The following is a 14,004-nucleotide window of genomic DNA, read 5'->3' as shown; positions in this document are numbered from 1 at the left end:
CTCTCTTGAGCCTCTGCATCCCTCTCTTGAACTCTTGCATCCCTCTAATGAGCCTCTACATCCCTCTCCTGAGCCTTTACATCACTCTCGTAAGCCTCTGCATCCCTCTCTTGAGTCTCTGCCTCACTCTCAAGAGCCTCTGCATCCCTCTCTTGTGCCTCTGCATCCCTCACTTGAGCCTCTGCATCCCTCTCTTGGGCCTCTGCATCCCTCTCTTAAGCCTCTGCATCCCTCTTTTAAGACTTTGCATCACTCTCTTAAGCCTCTGCATCACTCGCTTAAGCCTCTGAATCACTCTCTTGAGCCTCTGCACCACTCTCTGGAGCCCCTACATCCCTCTCTCAAGCCTCTGCATCACTCTCATGAGCCTCTTCATCACCCTCTTAAGCCTCTGCATTACTCTCTTGATCCTCTGCATCCCTCTCCTAAGCTTCTGCCTCACTCTCTAAAGCCTCTGCATCACTCTCTTGAGCCTCTGCATTCCTCTCTTGAGCCTCTGTATCACACTCTTCAGCCTCTTCATCCCTCTCTTGAGCCTCTGCAACACTCTCTTCAGCCTCTGCATCCCTCTCTTAAGCCTCTGAATCCCTCTCTTGAGGCCTCTGCATAACTCTCTCTAGCCTCTGCATCACTCTCCTGATCCTGTGCATCACTCTCTTCAGCCTCTGCATCACTCTCTTAAGCCTCTGCATCACTATCTACAGCCTCTTCATCCCTCTCTTGAGCCTCTGCATCACTCTCTTAAGCCTCTGAATCACTCTCTTGAGCCTCTGCATAACTCTCTTGTGCCCTTGCATCCCTCTCTCAAGCCACTGCATCACTCTCTTGAGCCTCTTCATCCCTCTCTTGAGCCTCTGCATCACTATCTACAGCCTCTTCATCCCTCTCTTGAGCCTCTGCATCACTATCTACAGCCTCTTCATCCCACTCTTCAGCCTCCGCATCACTCTCTTAAGCCTCTGAATCCCGGTCTTGAGGCCTCTACATAACTCTATCGAGCCTCTGCATCCCTCTTTTAAGCCTCTGCATCACTCTCTCGAGCCTTTGCATCACTCTCTTGATCCTCTGCATCACTCTCTTGAGACTCTGCATCGCTCTCTTGATCCTCTGCATCACTCTATTGAGCCTCTGCATCATTCTCTTGAGCCTCTGCATCCCTCTCTTAAGCCTCTACATCATTCCTTTGAACCTCTGCATCCCTCTCTTGAGCCTCTGCATCTCTCTCTTGAGCCTTTGCATCCCTCTCATGTGCCTTTGCATCCCTCTCTTGAGCCTTTGCATCACTCGCTTAAGCCTCTGCATCCCTCTCTTGAGCCTCTGCATAACTCTCTGGAGCCCCTGCATCCCTCTCTCAAGCCTCTGCATCACTCTCTTGAGCCTCTGCATCCCTCTCCTAAGCCTCTGCCTCACTCTCTTAAGCGTCTGCATCACTCTCTTGAGCCTCTGCATCCCTCTCTTGAGCCTCTGCATCACTCTCTTCAGCCTCTTCATCCCTCTCTTGAGACTCTGCAACACTCTCTTCAGCCTCTGCATCCCTCTCTTAAGCCTCTGAATCCCTCTCATGAGGCCTCTGCATCACTCTCTTAAGCCTCTGCATCACTCTCTTGAGCCCCTGCAACCCTCTCTCAAGCCTCTGCATCCCTCTCTTGAGCCTCTGCATCACTCTCTTGATTCTCTGCATCACTCTCGTAAGCCTCTGAATCACTCTCTCGAGCCTCTGCATCAACTCTTGATCCTCTGCATCACTCTCTTGAGCCTCTGCATCACTCTCTTGATCCTCCGCATCACTCTTTTTTGCCTCTGCATCTCTCTCTTGAACTTCTGCATCCCTCTCATGAGCCTATGCATCCCTTTCTTGAGCCTTTGCATCATTCGCTTAAGCCTCTGCATCCCTCACTTGAGCATCTGGATCCCTCTCTTGAGCCCCTGCATCCCTCTCTTGAGCCTTTGCATCCCTCTCTTGAGCCTCTGCATCCCTCTCTAAAGCCTCTGCATCACTCTCGTAAGCCTCTGAATCCCTCTCCTCAGCCTCTGCATCCCTCTCTTGAGCCTCTGCATAACTCTCTTGAGCCTCTGCATAACTCTCTTGAGCCTCTGCATCACTCTTTTGAGCCTCTGCATCTCTCTTTTAAGCCTCTGCATCACTCTCTTAAGCCTCTGAATCACTCTCTTGAGCCTCTGCATAACTCTCTTGAGCTCTTGCATCCCTCTCTTAAGCCTCTGCATCCCTCTCTTGAGCCTCTGCATCACTATCTACAGCCTCTTCGCCCCTTTCTTGAGCCTCTGAAACACTCTCTTCAGCCTCCGCATCACTCTCTCAAGCCTCTGAATCCCTGTCTTGAGGCCTCTACATAACTCTATCGAGCCTCTGCATCCCTCTCTTGAGCCTCTGCATCACTCTCTTCAGCCTCTTCATCCCTCTCTTGAGCCTCTGCAACACTCTCTTGAGCCTCTGCATCACTCTTTTAAGCCTCTGCATCACTCTCTTGATTCTCTGCATCACTCTCGTAAGCCTCTGAAACACTCTCTCGAGCCTCTGCATCAACTCTTGATCCTCTGCATCACTCTCTTGAGCCTCTGCATCACTCTCTTGATCCTCTGCATCACTCTTTTTTGCCTCTGCGTCATTCTCTTGAGCTTCTGCATCCCTCTCTTAAGCCTCTACATCATTCTCTTGAGCCTCTGCATCCCTCTCTTCAGCCTCTGCATCTCTCTCTTGAACTTCTGCATCCCTCTCATGAGCCTATGCATCCCTTTCCTGAGCCTTTGCATCATTCGCTTAAGCCTCTGCATCCCTCACTTGAGCATCTGGATCCCTCTCTTGAGCCCCTGCATCCCTCTCTTGAGCCTTTGCATCCCTCTCTTGAGCCTCTGCATCCCTCTCTAAAGCCTCTGCATCACTCTCGTAAGCCTCTGAATCCCTCTCCTCAGCCTCTGTATCCCTCTCTTGAGCCTCTGCATAACTCTCTTGAGCCTCTGCATAACTCTCTTGAGCCTCTGCATCACTCTCTTGAGCCTCTGCATCTCTCTTTTAGCCTCTGCATCACTCTCTTAAGCCTCTGAATCACTCTCTTGAGCCTCTGCATAACTCTCTTGAGCTCTTGCATCCCTATCTTAAGCCTCTGCATCCCTCTCTTGAGCCTCTGCATCACTATCTACAGCCTCTTCGTCCCTTTCTTGAGCCTCTGAAACACTCTCTTCAGCCTCCGCATCACTCTCTTAAGCCTCTGAATCCCTGTCTTGAGGCCTCTACATAACTCTATCGAGCCTCTGCATCCCTCTCTTGAGCCTCTGCATCACTCTCTTCAGCCTCTTCATCCCTCTCTTGAGCCTCTGCAACACTCTCTTCAGCCTCTGCATCACTCTCTTAAGCCTCTGAATCCCTCTCTTGAGGCCTCTACATAACTCTATCGAGCCTCTGCATCACTCTCTTGATTCTCTGCATCACTCTCGTAAGCCTCTGAATCACTCTCTCGAGCCTCTGCATCAACTCTTGATCCTCTGCATCACTCTCTTGAGCCTCTGCATCACTCTCTTGATCCTCTGCATCACTCTTTTTTGCCTCTGGTCATTCTCTTGAGCTTCTGCATCCCTCTCTTAAGCCTCTACATCATTCTCTTGAGCCTCTGCATCCCTCTCTTCAGCCTCTGCATCTCTCTCTTGAACTTCTGCATCCCTCTCATGAGCCTATGCTTCCCTTTCTTGAGCCTTTGCATCATTCGCTTAAGCCTCTGCATCCCTCACTTGAGCATCTGGATCCCTCTCTTGAGCCCCTGCATCCCTCTCTTGAGCCTTTGCATCCCTCTCTTGAGCCTCTGCATCCCTCTCTAAAGCCTCTGCATCACTCTCGTAAGCCTCTGAATCCCTCTCTTCAGCCTCTGCATCCCTCTCTTGAGCCTCTGCATAACTCTCTTGAGCCTCTGCATAACTCTCTTGAGCCTCTGCATCACTCTCTTGAGCCTCTGCATCTCTCTTTTAAGCCTCTGCATCACTCTCTTAAGCCTCTGAATCACTCTGTTGAGCATCTGCATAACTCTCTTGAGCTCTTGCATCCCTCTCTTAAGCCTCTGCATCCCTCTCTTGAGCCTCTGCGTCACTATCTACAGCCTCTTCGTCCCTTTCTTGAGCCTCTGAAACACTCTCTTCAGCCTCCGCATCACTCTCTTAAGCCTCTGAATCCCTGTCTTGAGGCCTCTATATAATTCTATCGAGCCTCTGCATCTCTCTTTTAAGCCTCTGCATCACTCTCTCGAGTCTTTGCATCACTCTCTTGATCCTTTGCATCACTCTCTTGAGCCTCTGCATCACTCTCTTCATCCTCTGCATCACTCTCATGAGCCTCTGCATTATTCTCTTGAGCCTCTGCATCCCTCTCTTGAGCCTCTGCATCTCTCTCTTGAGCCTTTGCATCCCTCTCCTGAGCCTTTGCATCCCTCTCTTGAACCTTTGCATCACTCGCTTAAGCCTCTGCATCCCTCTCTTGAGCCTCTGCATAACTCTCTGGAGCCCCTGCATCCCTCTCTCAAGCCTCTGCATCACTCTCTTGAGCCTCTGCATCCCTCTCTTTAGCGTCTGCATCACTCTTTTCAGCCTCTTCATCCCTCTCTTGAGCCTCTGCAACACTCTCTTCAGCCTCTGCATCCCTCTCTTATGCCTCTGAATCCCTCTCTTGAGGCCTCTGCATCACTCGCTTGAGCCTCTACATCACTCTCTTGAGCCCCTGCATCCCTCTCTCAAGCCTCTGCATCCCTCTCTTGAGCCTCTGCATCACTCTCTTCAGCCTCTTCATCCCTCTCTTGAGCCTCTGCAACACTCTCTTCTGCCTCTGCATCACTCTCTTAAGCCTCTGAATCCCTCTCTTGAGGCCTCTACATATCTCTATCGAGCCTCTGCATCACTCTCTTGATTCTCTGCATCACTCTCGTAAGCCTCTGAATCACTCTCTCGAGCCTCTGCATCAACTCTTGATCCTCTGCATCACTCTCTTGAGACTCTTCATCACTTTCTTGATACTCTGCATCATTCTCTTTAGCCTCTGCATCATTCTCTAGAGCCTCTGCATCCCTCTCTTAAGACTAAACATCATTCCCTTGAGCCTATGCATCCCTCTCTTTAGCCTATGCGTCTCTCTCTTGAACTATTGCATCCCTCTCATGAGGCTATGCATCCCTTTCTTGAGCCTTTGCATCATTCGCTTAAGCCTCTGCATCCATCACTTGAGCCTCTGGATCCCTCTCTTGAGCCCCTTCATCCCTCTCTTGAGCCTTTTCATCCCTCTCTTGAGCCTCTGCATCCCTCTCTTAAGCCTCTACATCATTCTCTTGAGCCTCTGCATCCCTCTCTTGAGCCTCTGCATCTCTCTCTTGAACTCCTGCATCCCTCTCATGAGCCTATGCATCCCTTTCTTGAGCCTTTGCAACATTCGCTTAAGCCTCTGCATCCCTCACTTCAGCCTCTGGATCCCTCTCTTGAGCCCCTGCATCCCTCTCTTGAGCCTTTGCATCCCTCTCTTGAGCCTCTGCATACCTTCTCTGAAGCCTCTGCATCACTCTCTTAAGCCTCTATATCACTCTCTTTAGCCCTTGCATCCCTCTCTTGAGCCTTTGCATCCCTCTCTTGAGCCTCTGCATCCCTTTCTGAAGCTTCTGCATCACTCTCGTAAGCCTCTGCATCTCTCTCTTGAGCCTCTACATCACTCTCTTGAGCCTCTGCATTACTCTCTTGAGCCTCTACATCCCTCTTTTGAGCCTCTACATCACTCTGTTGAGCCTATGCATCACTCTCCTGAGCCTCTGCATCGCTCTCTTGAGCCTCGGCATCCCTCTCCTAAGTCTCTGCAACACTCCCTTCAGCCTCTGCATCACTCTCTTAAGCCTCTTTTTCCCTCTCTTGATCATCTGCATCACTCTCGTAAGCTTCTGCATCACTCTCTCAAGCCTCTGCATCACTCTCTTGAGCCTCTACATCCCTCTCCTAAGCCTCTGCATCACTCTCGAAAGCCTCTGAATCACTCTCTTAAGCCTCTGATCCCTCTCTTGATCATCTGCATCACTCTCGTAAGCCTCTGCATCACTCTCTTGAGCCTCTGCATAACTCTCGTGAGCCTCTGCATCATTCTCTTGAGCCTCTGCATCCCTCTCTTGAGCCTCTGCAACACTCTCTTGCGCCTCTGCATCACTCTCTTGAGCCTCTGCATCCCTCTCTAGAGCCTCTGCATCACTCTCTTTATCCTCTGCATCACTCTCTTGGGCATCTGCATCATTCTCTTCAGCCTCTGCATCACTCTCTAGAGCCTCTGCATCACTCTCTTTAGCCTCTGCATCACGCTCCTAAGCCTATGCATGCCTCTTTTGAGCCTCTGCGTCTCTCTCTTGACCTCCTGCATCCCTGTCATGAGCCTCTGCATCCCTCTCTTGAGCCTCTGCATCACTCTCTAGAGCCTCTGCATCACTCTCTTTAGCCTCTGCATCACGCTCCTAAGCCTATGCATGCCTCTTTTGAGCCTCTGCGTCTCTCTCTTGACCTCCTGCATCCCTCTCCTAAGCCTCTGCATCACTCTCTTGAGCCTCTGCATCACCCTCTTAATCCTCTGCATTACGCTCTTGAGCCTCTGCATCACTCTCTATAACCTCTGCATCACTCTCTTCAGCCTCTGCATCACTCTTGAGCCTCTGCATCCCTCTCTTAAGCCTCTACATCATTCTCTTGAGCCTCCGCATCCCTCTCTTGAGCCTCTGAATTTCTCTCTTGAACTCCTGCATCCCTCGCATAAGCCTTTGCATCCCTCTCTTGAGCCTCTGCATCACTCTCTTCAGCCTCTACATCTCTCTCAAGAGCCTCTGCATCCCTCTCTTGTGCCTCTGCATCCCTTACTTGAGACTCTGCATCCTTCTCTTGAGCCCCTGCATCCCTCTCTTGAGCCAATCCATCCCTCTCTTGAGCCTCTGCATCCCTCTCTGAAGCCTCTGCATCACTCTCTTAAGCCTCTGCATCACTCTCGTAAGCCTCTGAATTACTCTCTTTAGCCTCTGCATACCTCTTTTAAGCCTCTGCATCACTCTGTTCAGCCTCTGCATCCCTCACTTGAGCCTCTGCATCATTCCCTTGAGCCTCTGCATCCCTCTTTTAAGCCTCTACATCATTCTCTTGAGCCTCTCCATCACTCTCTTCAGCCTTTGCATCACTCTCTTTAGCCTCTGCTTTTCTCTCTTGAGCGTCTGCATCACTGTTCATTCTGTTCAGCCGGATTAGAACGGTTTTACGTGTACATCTTCCATCGGTAATATAAACCGAAAATCAGGAACATTTTGGTTAATTTTAATGAAAACACATTGATTTTAATCATTTGTATTGGAATCAACATCGTCATATGTCTTTTCATGGATCTGAATAATACGAAACCTCGCTCTATGATTTGAAGTTAAAATCCTCAAATATGGTAATATAGTGCCTTTTTTCACGTTATTCATGTAGTGTGATTTTACGTATATATATTTGTTTTTACCAATATTTCGATACTACATCATGTTTTCTCACGATATGTGATTTGGCCTTCAAATTTCAGATTTTCGCATAATATTGCATTTTAAGCAAGTTTTCTTGCATTTTGTTTCGTACTAAAAATAATCGAATTCAGCAATATTTTGACGTTTATCATCCCCCTTTTCCTTTATGTGATATAAACAAAATATCATCGAATTAGGCAATATTTTGCTGTTTTTCCACGTTTTTGTGAATTTTCTGTTTATTGCTTTTAATTCATTAAATATACGATAAAAATGATGCAAACACATAATTGATTAACAAATAACCTTAAACACATCATTTTCAATCAACTATTTGTTTCTCGTTTAAATACAGAGTAAGATATTGGAAAGGGGAGAAGTTCTGTTTTTATTGCATATATCGAAGTTTCAGCCGGATTAGAGCGGTTTTACGTGTACATCTTCCATCGGTAATATAAACGGAAAATCAGGAACATTTTAGTTATTTCTAATGAAAACACATTGATTTTTATTTATTTGTATTCGAAACAACATTGTCATATGTCTTTTCATGGATCTAAATAATACGAAACCTCGCTCTATGATTTGAAGTTAAAATCCTCATATATGGTAATATAGTGACTTTTTTCACGTTATTCATGTTGTGTGATTTTACGTATATATATTCGTTTTTATCAATATTTCGATACTACTTCATGTTTCCTCACGATATGTGATTTGGCCTTAAAATCTCAGAATTTCGCAAATTTTGCATTTTTAGCAAGTTTTCTTGCATTTTGTTTTGTACTAAAAATCATCGAATTTAGCAATATTTTGACCTTTATCATCCCCTTTTCCTTTATGTGATTTAAACAAAATATCATCGAATTAGGCAATATTTTGCCGTTTTTCCACGTTTTTGTGAATTTTCATTTTATTGTTATTAATTCATTAAATATACGATAAAAATTATGCAAACAAATAATTGATCAGAAAATAACCTTAAATACTTCATTTTCAATCATCTATTTGTTTCTCGTTAAAATACTGAATAAGATATTTAAAAGGGAAGAAGTTCTTTTTTTATTTCATATATCGACGTTTCAGCCGGATTAGAACGGTTTTACGTGTACATCTTCCATAGGTAAAATAAACCGAAAATCAGGAACATTTTAGTTAATTTTAATAAAAACACATTGATTTTAATCATTTGTATTGGAAGCAACATCTTTATACGTCTTTTCTAGGGTCTAAAAAATACGAAACGTCGCTTTATGATTCGAAGTCAAAATTCTCAAATTTGGTATAATAATGACTTTTTTCACGTTTTTCATGTAGTTTGATATTACCTAAATATATTCATTTTTACCAATATTTCAATACTATTTCATGTAATATCACGATATGTGATTTGGCCTTCAAATCTCAAATTTTCGCATAATATTGCATTTTAAGCAAGTTTTCTTGCATTTTGTTTCGTACTAAAAATAATCGAATTCAGCAATATTTTGACGTTTATCATCCCCTTTTCCTTTATGTGATATAAACAAAATATCATCGAATTAGGCAATATTTTGCTGTTTTTCCACGTTTTTGTGAATTTTCTGTTTATTGCTATTAATTCATTAAATATACGATAAAAATGATGCAAACACATAACTGATTAGAAAATAACCTTAAACACTTCATTTTCAATCAACTATTTGTTTCTCGTTAAAATACAGAGAAAGATATTAGAAAGGGGAGAAGTTCTGTTTTTATTGCATATATCGGCATTTCAGCCGGATTAGAACGGTTTTACGTGTATATCTTCCATCGGTAATATAAACGGAAAATCAGGAACATTTTAGTAAATTCTAATGGAAACACATTGATTTTTATCATTTGTATTCGAAACAACATTGTCATATGTCTTTTCTTGGATCTAAATAATACGAAACCTCGCTCTATGATTTGAAGTTAAAATCCTCAAATATGGTAATATAGTGACTTTTTCACGTTATTCATGTAGTGTGATTTTACGTACATATATTAGTTTTTACCAATATTTCGATACTACTTCCTGTTTTCTCACGATATGTGATTTGGCCTTCAAATCTCAGAATTTCGCAAATTTTGCATTTTTAAGCAAGTTTTCTTGCATTTTGTTTTGTACTAAAAATCATCGAATTTAGCAATATTTTGACCTTTATCATCCCCTTTTCCTCTATGTGATTTAAACAAAATATCATCGAATTAGGCCATATTTTGCCGTTTTTCCACGTTTTTGTGAATTTTCATTTTATTGTTATTAATTCATTAAATATACGATAAAAATAATGGAAACAAATAATTGATCAGAAAATAACCTTAAATACTTCATTTTCAATCATCTATTTGTTTCTCGTTAAAATACTGAATAAGATATTTAAAAGGGAAGAAGTTTTGTTTTTATTTCATATATCGACGTTTCAGCCGGATTAGAACGGTTTTACGTGTACATCTGTCATCGGTAATATAAACCGAAAATCAGGAACATTTTGGTTAATTTTAATGAAAACACATTGATTTTAATCATTTGTATTGGAATCAACATCGTCATATGTCTTTTCATGGATCTGAATAATACGAAACCTCGCTCTATGATTTGAAGTTAAAATCCTCAAATATGGTAATATAGTGCCTTTTTTCACGTTATTCATGTAGTGTGATTTTACGTATATATATTTGTTTTTACCAATATTTCGATACTACATCATGTTTTCTCACGATATGTGATTTGGCCTTCAAATTTCAGATTTTCGCATAATATTGCATTTTAAGCAAGTTTTCTTGCATTTTGTTTCGTACTAAAAATAATCGAATTCAGCAATATTTTGACGTTTATCATCCCCCTTTTCCTTTATGTGATATAAACAAAATATCATCGAATTAGGCAATATTTTGCTGTTTTTCCACGTTTTTGTGAATTTTCTGTTTATTGCTATTAATTCATTAAATATACGATAAAAATGATGCAAACACATAATTGATTAAAAAATAACCTTAAACACTTCATTTTCAATCAACTATTTGTTTCTCGTTAAAATACAGAGTAAGATATTGGAAAGGGGAGAAGTTCTATTTTTATTACATATATCGAAGTTTCAGCCGGATTAGAGCGGTTTTACGTGTACATCTTCCATCGGTAATATAAACGGAAAATCAGGAACATTTTAGTTATTTCTAATGAAAACACATTGATTTTTATCATTTGTATTCGAAACAACATTGTCATATGTCTTTTCATGGATCTAAATAATACGAAACCTCGCTCTATGATTTGAAGTTAAAATCCTCAAATATGGTAATATAGTGACTTTTTTCACGTTATTCATGTTGTGTGATTTTACGTATATATATTCGTTTTTATCAATATTTCGATACTACTTCATGTTTCCTCGCGATATGTGATTTGGCCTTCAAATCTCAGAATTTCGCAAATTTTGCATTTTAAGCAAGTTTTCTTGCATTTTGTTTTGTACTAAAAATCATCGAATTTAGCAATATTTTGACCTTTATCATCCCCTTTTCCTTTATGTGATTTAAACAAAATATCATCGAATTAGGCAATATTTTGCCGTTTTTCCACGTTTTTGTGAATTTTCATTTTATTGTTATTAATTCAATATATATACGAAAAAAATTATGCAAACACATAATTGATCAGAAAATAACCTTAAATACTTCATTTTCAATCATCTATTTGTTTCTCGTTAAAATACTGAGTAAGATATTTAAAAGGGGAGAAGTTCTGTTTTTATTGCATATATCGACGTTTCAGCCGGATTAGAACGGTTTTACGTGTACATCTTCCATCGGTAATATAAACCGAAAATCAAGAACATTTTAGTTAATTTTAATGAAAACACATTGATTTTTATCATTTGTATTGGAAGCAACATCTTTATACGTCTTTTCTAGGGGCTAAAAAATACGAAACGTCACTCTATGATTCGAAGTTATAATCCTCAAATTTGGTATAATAATGACTTTTTTCACGTTTTTCATGTAGTTTGATATTACGTAAATATATTCATTTTTACCAATATTTCGATACTATTTCATGTAGTATCACGATATGTGATTTGGCCTTCAAATCTCAGATTTTCGCATAATATTGCATTTTAAGCAAGTTTTCTGGCTTTTTGTTTCGTACTAAAAATCATCGAATTCAGCAATATTTTGACGTTTATCATCCCCTTTTCCTTTATGTGATATAAACAAAATATCATCGAATTAGGCAATATTTTGCTGTTTTTCCACGTTTTTTGTGAATTTTCAGTTTATTGCTATTATTTCATTAAATATACGATAAAAATGATGCAAACATAATTGATTAGAAATTAACCTTAAACACTTCATTTTCAATCAACTATTTGTTTCTCGTTAAAATACTGAGTAAGATATTGGAAAGGGGAGAAGTTCTGTTTTTATTGCATATATCGACGTCTCAGCCGGATTAGAGCGGTTTTACGTGTACATCTTTCATCGGTAATATAAACGGAAATTCAGGAACATTTTAGTTAATTCTAATGAAAACACATTGATTTTTATTATTTGTATTTGAAACAACATTGTCATATGTCTATTCTTGGATCTAAATAATACGAAACCTCGCTCTATGATTTGAAGTTAAAATCCTCAAATATAGTAATAAAGTGACTTTTTTCACGTTATTCATGTAGTGTGATTTTACGTATATATATTCGTTTTTACCAATATTTCGATACTACTTCATGTTTTCTCACGATATGTGATTTGGCCTTCAACTCTCAGAATTTCGCAAATTTTGCATTTTTAAGCAAGTTTTCTTGCATTTTGTTTTGTACTAAAAAATCATCGAATTTAGCAATATTTTGACCTTTATCATCCCCTTTTTCTTAATGTGATTTAAACAAAATATCATTGAATTAGGCCGTTTTTCCACGTTTTTGTGACTTTTCAGTTTATTGTTATTAATTCATTATATATACGATAAAAATTATGCAAACACATAATTGATCAGAAAATAACCTTAAATGCTTCATTTTCCATCATCTATTTGTTTCTCGTTAAAATACTGAGTAAGATACTTAAAAAAAGAGAAGTTCTGTTTTTATTGCATATATCGACGTTTCAGCCGGATTAGAACGGTTTTACGTGTACATCTTCCATCGGTAATATAAACCGAAAATCAGGAATATTTTAGTTAATTTAAGTTTTCTGGCATTTTGTTTCGTACCTAAAATCATCGAATTCAGTAATATTTTCATGTTTATCATCCCCTTTTCCTTTATGTAAAAAACAAAATATCATCGAATTAGGCAATATTTTGCTGTTTTTCCACGTTTTTATGAATTTTCAGTATATTGCTAGTATTTCATTAAATATACCATAAAAATGATGCAAACATAATTGATTAGAAATTAACCTTAAACACTTCATTTTCAATCAACTATTTGGTTCTCGTTAAAATACTGAGTAAGATATTGGAAAGGGGAGAAGTTCTGTTTTTATTGCATATATCGACGTTTCAGCCGGATTAGAGCGGTTTTACGTGTACATCTTCCATCGGTAATATAAACGGAAAATCAGGAACATTTTAGTTAATTCTAATGAAAACACATTAATTTTTATCATTTGTATTTGAAACAACATTGTCATATGTCTTTTCTTGGATCTAAATAATACGAAAACTCGCTCTATGATTTGAAGTTAAAATCCTCAAATATGGTAATATAGTGACTTTTTTCACGTTATTCATGTAGTGTGATTTTACGTACATATATTAGTTTTTACCAATATTTCGATACTACTTCATGTTTTCTCACGATATGTGATTTGGCCTTCAACTCTCAGAATTTCGCAAATTTTGCATTTTTAAGCAAGTTTTCTTGCATTTTGTTTTGTACTAAAAAATCATCGAATTTAGCAATATTTTGACCATTACCATCCCCTTTTCCTTTATGTGATTTAAACAAAATATCATTGAATTAGGCCGTTTTTCCACGTTTTTGTGAATTTTCAGTTTATTGTTATTAATTCATTATATATACGATAAAAATTATGCAAACACATAATTGATCAGAAAATAACCTTAAATACTTCATTTTCAATCATCTATTTGTTTCTCGTTAAAATACTGAGTAAGATATTTATAAAGGGAGAAGTTCTGTTTTTATTGCATATATCGACGTTTCAGCCGGATTAGAACGGTTATACGTGTACATCTTCCATCGGTAATATAAACCGAAAATCAGGAACATTTTAGTTAATTTTAATGAAAACACATTGATTTTTATCATTTGTATTGGAAGCAACATCTTTATACGTCTTTTCTAGGGGCTAAAAAATACGAAACATCACTCTATGATTCGAAGTTATAATCCTCAAATTTGGTATAATAATGATTTTTTTCACGTTTTTCATGTAGTTTGATATTACGTAAATATATTCATTTTTACCAATATTTCGATACTATTTCATGTAGTATCACGATATGTGATTTGGCCTTCAAATC

This window comes from Procambarus clarkii, chromosome 58, assembly GCF_040958095.1.
Source record: "Procambarus clarkii isolate CNS0578487 chromosome 58, FALCON_Pclarkii_2.0, whole genome shotgun sequence".
NCBI lineage: Eukaryota > Metazoa > Arthropoda > Malacostraca > Decapoda > Cambaridae > Procambarus > Procambarus clarkii.
Note: the sequence above shows the minus strand (reverse complement) of the source record.